Genomic DNA, 11,918 nt, shown 5'->3' with positions numbered 1-11,918 from the left:
AGTGAGTCAGTAAATATGATATATTTTTGATGGTCATCATTGGTTATTATATTCAGTGCCGAATCTATGGCTGTTGCTTCTGCGCTGAAAATAGAAGATTCGTTTGGGAGCCTTTTCTTTAGTTTTATTTTTTTGTGGATGGCTGCGCATCCTACTTTATCTCCATCTTTTGATCCGTCAGTGTAAATTTGTGTATATTCTTTGTATGTATTCTGGATGATAAGTAGTTCTTCATGGAAGGTTGATGGGTGGGTTTTCGTTTTGGGATATTTATTTAATTTTAATATTATGTGTGGTTGTTTGATCATCCAGGGTGGAGTTTTTGATTTGTTATATTTATGTATTTTTGTAATGTCCATTTGGGCTTCTGTGAGAAGGTTTTTTATCCGGAGGCTGTAGGGCTTGATGATATTTTCTTTCTTGTTGAAGAGATGTGTGTATTGTGGGTGGAGGGTACATTGGTATGCAGGATTTGTTGGACACGATACCAGCTTTAGGTAATATTGTAGCGCTAACTTCTGTCGTCTTAGAATCAGTGGAGGCTCATGGGCCTCTATATAGAGGCTTTCTACTGGAGAGGTTCTAAATGCTCCCAAGGCTAATCTTAATCCTTGATGATGGATTGTATTTAGTTCTTTTATGTAGGACTTCCTTGCTGCTCCATAGATGAAGCATCCATAGTCCATTTTAGATCTGATTAGAGTTTGGTATAATTTCAATAATGTGACTTTGTCTGCACCCCAATCGGTGTGTGCTAGGACTTTGATCAATTGCATTGTCTTTTGGCATTTTGCTTTTAAATATTTTATATGCGGTATAAAGTTCAATTTTTTATCGAATATAATACCTAAATATTTATGTTGGTCGGTGAGTGGGATGTTCTTGTTATCCAGTTTCAGGTTGGGGTCGTGGTGGAATTTTCGTAATTTGCAAAAGTGGATGCATTTAGTTTTTTCCTCTGAGAATGTAAATCCATTTTCTATGGCCCATTTGTTTATTTTATTCAGACAGAGTTGTAGTTTGCGTTCGGCTGTTTGTATATATTTAGATTGGTAGTATATAAGTAGGTCGTCCACGTATAGGGCGTTTTCAATTCCTGGGTCTATGTTTTTTATGATATTGTTTATTTTAATGTTGAAGAGGGTGACAGACAGGATACTGCCTTGGGGGACCCCCATTTCTTGATCTTTTTGGACTGAATAAGTGTTGTCCATCCGTACTTGGAAGTTTCTATTTGTTAAGAAATTTCTGATAATTTCTGGCATTCTACCCCTAAGTCCTAGTTCATACAGGTCTTTTTGGATTCCGTATTTCCAAGCGGTGTCATACGCCTTTTGCATGTCAAAAAAAATTGCTATTAGATGTTCTTTTTTTGCAAATGCTTCTCTTATGCGTGTTTCCAGTTTTATTAAGTGATCGGTGGGGCTTCTATTTTTCCTGAAACCCGACTGGCTTTCTGTAATTAGATTTTTGCTTTCCAAGTACCAATTTAACCTTTCGTTAATCATTCTCTCAAAAGTTTTGCACAAACAACTAGTTAGTGCAATGGGTCGGTAGTTTGTTGGGTTTGTATGGTCTTTTTTTGGTTTGGGTATTGGGATTACTGTTGCCTGCTTCCAGTTTTTTGGAATGTTGTTAGTTATCCATATCTCATTGTAAATTTGTAATAAGTAGTCCAGTGATGGTTTTGGTAGTTTTTTGAGGAATTGATAATGGATCTCGTCGGGGCCGACTGCTGTATCGGGAGATTTGTTTATTGCCTCCTCTAGTTCTGCACTGTTGAATAATTGATTGTAGTTTTCTTCATTTTTTGATTTGAAGTTTATTTTTATTTTTTCTTCATTTTTCTTTATAGCTTGGAATTTTTTATTTTGGTTTTTTGATGATGAGTTCATTGAGAATTGTTCTGCTAATTTATTTGCGATATTTTGTTTGTCGGTAATCTTTGTGTTGTCGCATATAAGGTGTTTAATAGGGTTCTTTGTATTTTTTCCTGCTATTTTTCTGACCATCTCCCATACTTTTTTGGGTTTTGTGTTTTGATTAATTTTTGTTACATAGTCTTTCCACGAGTTCCGTTTTGATTCTTTGATAGTTTTCCGTGCTTTGGCTTTGCTGTTTTTATAGGTGTCCAAATTTTCTTTCGTTGGACTGTTTTTGAATTTCCTTAGGTTTGCACGTCTGGCTCTTATAGCTTCTTTGCATTCTTTATTGTACCAGGGTTTGTTATATTTTGTAGTAGTGGAACTTTTTGGTATGTTCTCCTCGGCTATTGTGAGTAGGGTGTTGCTGAAATATGTGATGTGTTCTAAGTCAGGATTCGCTTCAGGTATTAATCTGTATTGACATGTATTTTGGAAATTTTCCCAATTTGCCTTTTGTAAATTCCAGCGGGGTGTTTTGTCTTCTGGCTTGGGATTCTCGTTTTCTATTATGATTGGGAAGTGGTCACTTCCGCATGTATCCTTATGTGTTCTCCAGCTATAATCCATGTATATAGTTGGGTCACATAGTGTTATATCGATTGCTGATAGGGTTCCCGTTGGTGGGTGCATATATGTATTCTCTTTGTTGTTGAGTAGGCATAGATCATTTTGGTTAATTATTTTTTCTATGGTTTGGCCTCTTTTGTTGTTTTTTTTACTGCCCCACCATATATTGTGACTATTGAAGTCTCCCAACAGTAGAAAAGGTTTAGGTAGTTGTTTGATTATATTGTTTAATTCTGTTTCGTTTATTGTTTCATTTGGTGGTATATAGAGTGAGCATAGGGTTACTGTTTTGTGTAGTGTTGCAGTTATTGCAACAGCTTGCATATTTGTTTTTAAGTTCACTTTGCTGTGTGGAATGTTTTCGTTTATCAGTATTGATGATCCACCGGTGGCTTTGCATGATAATTTGTTTATGTGGTTGTATATTGAGTAGTGTTTTATGTTAATTTTGTCATTTTCTTTTAAGTGTGTTTCCTGTAGGCAAATTATTGCAGGACATAAGGATTTGATAAGTATTTGCATTTCTTCGATATTAATTTTTAATCCTCTTATGTTCCACTGTAGGATTTTGTTAGTCATGGTTTATATTTTCTTTTGGTTTTGGACTGTTGGTGTTTATGTCTACGTCCATAGTTTCGATGTTAGTTTGGGTGTTTCTTTTGGAAGTGGATGGTCTGTTTCTTGTTTCTGGTGAGAGGCTTTTTTTGGGTTTTGGTCTGGGACTTTTAGATTTACTTTGTCTTGACTGTCTTTTTTGGCTACCAGTTTCAACTAGTTCAAATTTATTTTCATTTTCAATTAATACTAATTCTGTTTTTTGTTTGTCATTTTGTTTTTGGGGGGTAGTTTTTTTGTTGTTCTGTTCTATTTCCATTTTTTCTGTTGTTGTGTGTTTATTTTTAACATCTGTTTTTGTCCTTGTTAGTGACTTGGATCTTTCACGTTTTGATAATTGAGGAGGTTTCATTTCTTTAGAGATTGATTCCTCAATATTGATGGAAGTTTTTCTGATTTCCTTTGTTTCGTTTTCTTTTATACTGGGTTGTTCGTTTCTGACTTTTATTTGGCTGTTAGAATTTATTTTCAGTTCTGATAAAAAAGATTTTAATTCTTCAAGTATGTTCTTTAGTTCTTTTGCTAGGTTTGCAATTTCTGGAGCAAGGTTTAGTTCATTGTAGTTGTACATTTTGTTTGCTTGTTGGGTTATTGTGGCATATGAGTTTTTGGTGCGATTTGTGACTTCTTTGCGGGCTTCTTGGAAGGTTATATTTTTTTGATATTTGATTGTTATTATTTCCTTCTCTTGCTTATATATTTTGCACTGTTTTGAGTGAGAGTGGTGCTCTTCTTGACAGTTTGTGCATTTGGTTTTATTTGGACAGTCTTCTTCATCGTGGTCTGGGTTTTTTTCACTGCAGTTTCCACATGTGAAGAATCTTAGACATTGGTCTTTATTATGTCCAAACTTTTGGCAGTTGTAGCATTGTAAAGGTTTTGGAATGTATTGTTCTATTTTCGTTCTTTCATAACCTATATTGATGGTCTCTGGTATTTGAGGATAATTGAATGTTAATATATAAGTGTTTGTATATATTACCTCTCCTTTTTTTTAAATGTGATTCTTTTTACATCTGTGACCCCTTGGTTTTTTAGTTCTGTTTTGATTTCTTCTGTTGTGCAGACGGAGATTTCCTGGTTTTTTATGACTCCTTTGGAGTAGTTTAGTGTTTGGTGTGGATAAGCTTTGATGTTTGTTTCATGCAATTTTTGTAGTTGAAGTAGAGTTTTGGCCTGTTTTTTATTTTGTACTTCTACCAATATGGTACCATTCTTTAATTTTTTGACATTTTTAGGTGTTATTTTGCTTGATATTACCTTTTGGATAATGAAGGGTGACATTTTAGTTAACGGTATATTAGACGTTGCTTCTAGCACGATGAATCTTGGAAAGTTTGTATCTTCATTGTCGCTGTCAGAGTCTATTTCTGTGTGTGGTCTCTTGGATTTTTTGGCATTCATAATAATTTTTGAAAAATTCATCAGCCATGCTCCCCACCCTCCTCGGAGCCCCTTATGGGGAAGAACTATGAGGGGGTAAATCCCATTCGCCTCGGTTCTCCAGGGCTACATAGCTGGTATACTCAAACATGGGGAGGTTTCCAAGCATTCACAATATATGGTTATGCCCACCCAAGTATGGGATTTCCCTGTATTTTTATTATTCCTGATGGTTACCTTTTTCCCAGCTTGATTGACCCTTCAGCCATCGCTTATTAACTCAGTTTATTGTTTATGTTGAGTGTTAGTGTGTTTTTGTTTGGATTGTCTGAATTAGTGCTTGTCATGACCAACCGATTGATTGGATCGGGCCTATCCAACCTCCCGTCTAGCCTAGTAAGGGCCAAAGTGGTGTGTTGTAGTATCATGTTATTATTTCCTAGGCATGTTCCACTCAACCACCAGGATCCCGTTCTTAATGCCTTACGGGTTGCCACCAACGGTCAACTGGTGGTCCCATTGAAGGATTTTTACCCTCTGCAGGGGGGCAGTTGGTATGTTCTATCGCCCTACCAACTAGGCAAAAAAAAAAAAAAAAAAAAAAAAAAGGGGTGAGGAGGTGAAGGAAAAAGAAAACGAGGGAGGGGAAGGGGAGGAGAATGTTGTTTTTGTTTTTGTTTTCGCAGAACATGACTAAGTTTTGCAAAAGGGAATAAAAAAACAAAGACATCTATGTAGGTGCGTTTCATCTCAGGAAGTCAGTAGACAGCCTGATCTGGTAGCACCAGGAAATTATTATTATTAAGAGTGGGGGGAAATTATTGAGAGTGGGGGAAATTATTGAGAGTGGGGGGAAATTATTAAGAAAAAAGCTTTCTTCATGGAGTCTATATTTAGGTTTAGGTATAGATAAAGTGAGGGATATTGATAGTGTGGGGAAATTATTGAAAGTGTCAGGAAATTATTGAGAGTGTCAGGAAATTATTGAGAGTGGTTTTAAATTAAAACTAACTTGTCTCTTCTCATATCTGTATGTGCCACTCAAATTCATTTTTAACATTTCCTCACGCTTTCCTTGGCCTTCTTCCTGCAAACTGAATGCACTGCGTCAACATTTCTATATCCACTAATCAAAGAACTCATCCATTCTTTCAACATTAAAGTCTCATCTTCTGCACACATTTTTCTTAACGTTATTATTAAAAATAAAACCATTCTTAACATAGGAGGGGATTTTGTAACTATTCTGTACTTTCACCTAATCTATATATATAAAAGGCAAAGTGTGTGTTTGTGTGTGTGCATTTTTTCTGTATGTCCGGCAAAGACTTTTTTGGAGCGAGTTCTCCGAGGGGAGGGGGGGTTACTATGTCTTAGAACTTTTTATATACTCCTTAGATTATAATATCTACGATTTACGAAACGACGTCATAAATATCTTTTATCTTACAAATTTCGCACTGTGAATTCGTTTTCTCTACTACTGCTATGACGTGATATTTGACCTAGAAAACCATATGTTGACATTACGCCACCTACGTTTTTAAATGCTTATTTTCGACTGTTCTCAAGTCCCTGCCTTCATGACGTCATGCTATGTCATCGGACGATTAACCTCAAGGCTTCGGATTCGAGCCTACTTTCCTCCCAAAACTTTTTCTTTTCTTTTCCATCATGCTTGCTGTTTTTCTTGTTTTTGTTTATCCGATTTTTTAAAGAAGTTTAACATTGTTCTTTTTTATTGTGACCATCCGGGCAATGCCGGGCACCCCGTCAGGTTTAAGCCTACCTTCCTCCTAAAACTTTTTTGCTATTTTTTTTTGTTCTTGTTTTTTCCGATTGTTTTTAATATTTAAACAGGGTTATTACTTTGCTTATTATTTAGCTTCGCTTTTGTTTTGATCTACTTCAACACACACACCTCAAAACATCCGGGCAACGCCAGGCACCCCCACTAGTCCATCTATATATATAAAAGGAAAAATGTGTGTTAATGTGTGTTAGTGTGTGTGTGTGTGTTCATTTTTTCTGTATGTCCACCAAAGGCTTTTTTCAGGGGGTCACTCATTCTTAAAACTTTTTATATACTGTCTAAATTATAATATGTACAATCTACAAATGGAGGTCACGTCTATCTTTTATTTAAACGACTTTTACACGCTATTTTCGCGATATTTCTTGGTCTACGCGTGTTTCCTTGTATTATCAGTATAAAAAAAAAGTGCATAAACAAACTCCCTTCCACTCATGCTAAAGAGGTCCACAAAAGCAATAAGGTTTGATCAATACAGGAGAAACCCCTTATATCAGATAATTGATACTCCCCTTTTTATGGGGGGGCTGATTCCCCCCTCCCCTCAGCGTCTTGGGGAACCTCGCACTAAAGTTGTGGAAACAAAAACAAAAAAAAAAACTGCCTCGCAGCAAATGTTAAGTACGGGATTTCATTCCCTGTATGCCGTGATGTTTGACCTCATTAAATTCACGCACCTGTTCCATTAAGTTTTTAAACGTTAAATTAAAATTTTTTTCATTCCTCTCCCTCTGTGGCCGAGCGGGTAAGATACCAGTCTTTTTTTCCCCTTACTTTTCCACCTTTGCTTCAAGGCTTCGGATTTGAGCCTACCTCCTTACCAGAACTTTTGGGTTTTTTTGCACCTCCAAAACACCTGGGAAATATCAGGCCCCCCCCCCCCCGCTAGTCTATTATAGAAAAGGCCAAATGGTCACACACGTGTGTGTATGTCCACGAAAGGCTTTTTTTCATTGGGGTTCTCGCGGCGGTTAGATTCCGGGAGAAGTTTTCTTATATGGCCTAGATCGTAATATCTCAGATTTGCAATCAGACATTGTCTCTATCTTTTTTTTGATTGAGTTTTAAAAAATTCCCTCATTTCAAGTGTTTGTCTTTGTAACAAAAAATATATATATAAATTATTTTAAGTTCGTAATTTAATCTTCTAAACATCTCACATTACACATTCATCGTATCTTGTTCTTATATCATTTCTATACATGCAACGTATGTTCTCAAGCGAAACTAATTGAACATAGCCGGATAGTATCTGTTCTGTAATCTGAGACGATTACTATTTATTTGGATACTGCCACACTGCCACCTTTTCTGGGGCGGAGCTGCTCCTCCCCCCACCCCGCATTAAAAACGATCTTCGTGGGAGGTTTTAAAAGCATTTAAAGCAACGCCATTTCCACAAGTCATCTTTTTGATTGACTACGTTAAATTTGAACGTTTTACACTTCAGGCCGCGTCATGTAACACGCTGCATAAGACGTCAGGTTTTCTTTCATTTTCTTTTCCTCCTTCATGTCACGGGTTCGAGCCTGCCTGCCTACTACAACTTTTTTTTGTGCTCAGAACACACCTCCAAACACCCGGCCAATGCCGGGCTCCCCCACTAGTATATCAATAAAAGAATGTGTGTGTATGTGAGTGAGGACACTTCTCTACCTATATACTCCACAAATTTTTTATCTGCAGACTTAAAATTTGGTATATAGGATATTCATACACGTGAAAAACGTTTTAATCCATTTTCATCTGCAAAAGAAAGGGTTACTTATGGGTCAAAATTGGTATGTGAGAGTCATCGGTTTTTATTTGTTTGCTGTTTCATGAATGCACATGCGTCAATAGTTCACAGTACAGGTTACTTATGTGAAGAATAAGCAGTTTCAAAACAACTTTTAACTTTCGTGTCATGCTGGTCTAATAGCTATCGTACTTGACTCACTGTCTAGGTTTTGGTTTCGATCTCAGCTCAAGTACTTTTTTTTTACTTATAAAAAGTGAACTGTTTAGAAAAACAATACTCGCATGCATATGTGTCAGTTTTTTTCCATTTCATTTCTTACTTCATTTTTTAAAAGGAATTTAACGTTAAATTTAATACCGACTAGCAGGGGGTACCCGGCATTGCCCAGGTGTTTAGAGGTGTGTATTGTTTTAGGTAAATCAGAACTCCGAGGGAGGGGGGGTAAAATAAAAAAAAGTTTTGATAGGTGAGTATGAAGATCGAACCCGAACCCTTGAGGCATAGTTGGAAATTAAAGTGTGAAAAAAAAAAAAAAGTGCGGCATTAACCATTGGGCCACCGCAAAATACTAACGCAAACATGTTTGAATTTATTTAAATATTTAGAATTGGCAGGTGCACATTTTAATGACTTAATGAGGTCAACTTTGACTGCGGGGTAGTATTTTATTTACTGCGGGAACGCTCTTTTTTATTTTTATTTTCCCAAGATGTTGGGGGGGGGGACCAGCTCCCCTTGTCCAAATTGAATAGCAATTGTCTGATATAAGGAAAATATTTCCACATTGATCAAAGCTGATTGCTTTCGGACATTTCCGGCGATCATGACCGGAAAAATACCGCCAGAATTAGTGTCGCTTTTATTATACGAAAAAGCATAATTCACATGCAGCGAGCGAAAACTGTTGAATATTTATCTTTTCAAAGTCGAGCAAATAGACAAGCGACCTCCGTTGTTAACTCGTATGGTTTATATGTGATATAAAAAGTTTCAAGATGTTGTGAGCTGACTGACCGCTTCTCGGAAAAAAGCCTTTTACAGACATACACAAAAAGTGAACATACATATATACACACATTTTCGCTTTTATATTTATAGATAGACTATTTGCCCGGGTGTCTTGAGGTAAATCAAAACTCCGGGGGGGGGGGTATACAATAAAAAAAAATGTTTTGGCAACTGAGCTAACGCGACGTACATGAAATTTAATCAGTTTTTCAACTATTTAAACTAAATCAGGTCATGACATCATCTGACGCATGCGTAGAACCGGTCGTCGTCACGAGAGGACCGTTTTTTGTTGACCACCCCCTGCCCAAAATTGTCCATTTCGAGGTGAAAAAAATGAACATTTGTGGCCAATTTTTTTGTATTTTTTGAGCAAAGCATGGAGCTTCGATATGATATCGAGTTTGTGAATTTTTGTTTTATCTGTCGAAAGTTTTTAGCGGGCACACAAACACACATACAAACAAACAAACATACACACATTTTCGCTTTTATATTTATTTTTGTTTATAATAAACAAGAATTCTGCATTAATTAAAATATAATATTTATGCATATTTTACGACCGGGCAACGCCGGGCGGTCTGCTATTAATTTGATAAACACAAGATAATGTAAAACTTCAACTTGAAAGTACTATTAAAAAAAAACAGCAATTTATTTTGTTTTATCGACACCATTTGTGACTAGCTTGCATAAAAAAATATGTATATAAATTATTTTATGTTCGTAATTTAATCTTCTAAACATCTCACATTACACATTCATCGTATCTTGTTCTCATATCATTTCTATCCATGCAACGCATGTCCTCAAGCTTCACTGGCCAAGTTTAACTTCCATACATAACACTTTGTATCAATGCCTGGTCGATTCTTTCTTTAGTTTTTGTTGTTTTCTAATAGCAGAAATTTCCTAAAGTTATTCCATCCACTCAGAATTCTTCAAATCACACCTACTCATCCCTGTGTTCCAATATTATCACCAGGGAAACATAACGTTTCACCAATTTCAATGGATTTGCCATTCACATATATTTTGTCCACATCAGAAATCTCTCATCTAGAAAAGACGACATGATTCCATTTCCGTTTGATGAAAACCAATTTTCTTTCTTTTTTTTTTTTTTTTGTTGCAGACCATCTACTGTTTGGTCAGTTGTGCCTAAATCCCAAGAGTCATAGGAGCCTTCTATCATTTCTGAAAGTGACACAATGTTCAACGCACAAGATCAGAGATGCACTGCTGTACAACTCATGCTCTTTACTGATCAAATTATGACAACAGGACCATTGCCAACACCCTTAAAATGCATCGCTGGATTGCCGCAAATAACAGGGACCTGCCCAGAGCTATGAAAAGAAAATTTCTGGCCACGGTTATGGTCTTTGGTGTGGTTTCAAGTCAGAGTCACATCATGCCACCTCACATCTTCCAAGTCAGCTCGAAAGTCAACACCAAAGTGTTCCTGGATGTGCTAAAGAGTGTGGTGATCGCCTGGTGCAATCAGGTGGCCGTTGGCAGACCCTATGCGTGGCAGCTGGACCTGGTGCTGGTCCACAAGTCCAAAGAGACCCAAGCTTGGCTTCAGAAGGAGTGGCACGACTTTGTACCCTTCTCTCACTTGCACCGCTCTTCCCTCAACCTGAACCCGCTGGACTACTTCATTTGGTCACACATCGAGAACATCACCAACATGACCTCCCACAGCACCAAAGACAGCCTGATTACTGCCATCCAATGAGTATTCGCCGAGCTCCTGTCGGCGCTTGTGGAAGAGGCATGCTCCCAGTTCCAGACCTGAAGGCAGTTACATTGAATAGATATCAGCTGCTCCCAGTTCCAGACCCGAAGGCAGTTACATTGAATAGATATCAGTTGTACTACATAATAAAGTTACCAGAATTGATTTTTTCAAGAAGAATTTTGAAATAAAGCTGTAGTGTTGTTTTCTTTAGCGTGACAACTTTATCGTTCCACCCTGTATTTATTTTAATTTGTTATCCTTCATCTATCAACCTCGGATTGTGGTGGTGGCGCAAACTAAAATGGTTCGGTCTCGTAACAAGAGGAGACAGGCTTGCCAAGACAGTGCTTCAGGGCACGGAAAGAGAGGAAGACAGAAGAAGCGATGGGAAGACAACATCACAGAATGGACAGGATTGATGCTGAGCGAGGCGGTCAAACGTGCGGAGAACAGAGAAGGATGGAGAGGACTGGTTGACAGGTCATCAGTGGCGCCTCAACAGCGACCGCCACGGGGCAGGTGAAGGTGAGGATGAATCAATTTACTAGTAACCGAACTTCTTGAGCACCCAATTTATTACAGTTGGCACCAAAAATTTAATTATGTGTGGATCCTTTTCCTCAAACTTTCTTTTTCAGAGCTTTCCAACATCATTTTCTGATCAACACTTTAGTCTTGATAATATTTATTATCAGAGTTTTAATTTCCACAGAACTCGTAGGAGATGTCCTTTTCTCTTCCTTGTAACCTCTATCTCACAGAAGAGATGTTTCGAGTTTGTCTCTGAGGTATCGTTATTTTCATGGAAAGTTTTTGACTGAGCTTCAGTTTATGGTCCCCCCTCGCCAAACTTTCAAAAGAAACACCCGTTTAGCTGAAAACACTATCAATAATTCCCCCCAACTCTTTATCTGTACCTAAACCTAAACGTAGATTCCATGAACAAAGTTTCTTTCTTAGAACTGAACGCCTGTGGAATTGTCTTCCGTTTTCCTGCTTTCCGGCTGACTACAATATGGTTGTCTTCAAGTCTAACGTAAATAAGTTCTTGATGAGCCGTTGCATATAAGTTATCAAATTTACCGAATTTTCATTACTATCGATTACTATATTGTCCAA

This window comes from Euprymna scolopes, chromosome 8, assembly GCF_053919585.1.
Source record: "Euprymna scolopes isolate OS-2025 chromosome 8, ASM5391958v1, whole genome shotgun sequence".
In the NCBI taxonomy this organism is placed as follows: Eukaryota; Metazoa; Mollusca; class Cephalopoda; order Sepiida; family Sepiolidae; genus Euprymna; species Euprymna scolopes.
Note: the sequence above shows the minus strand (reverse complement) of the source record.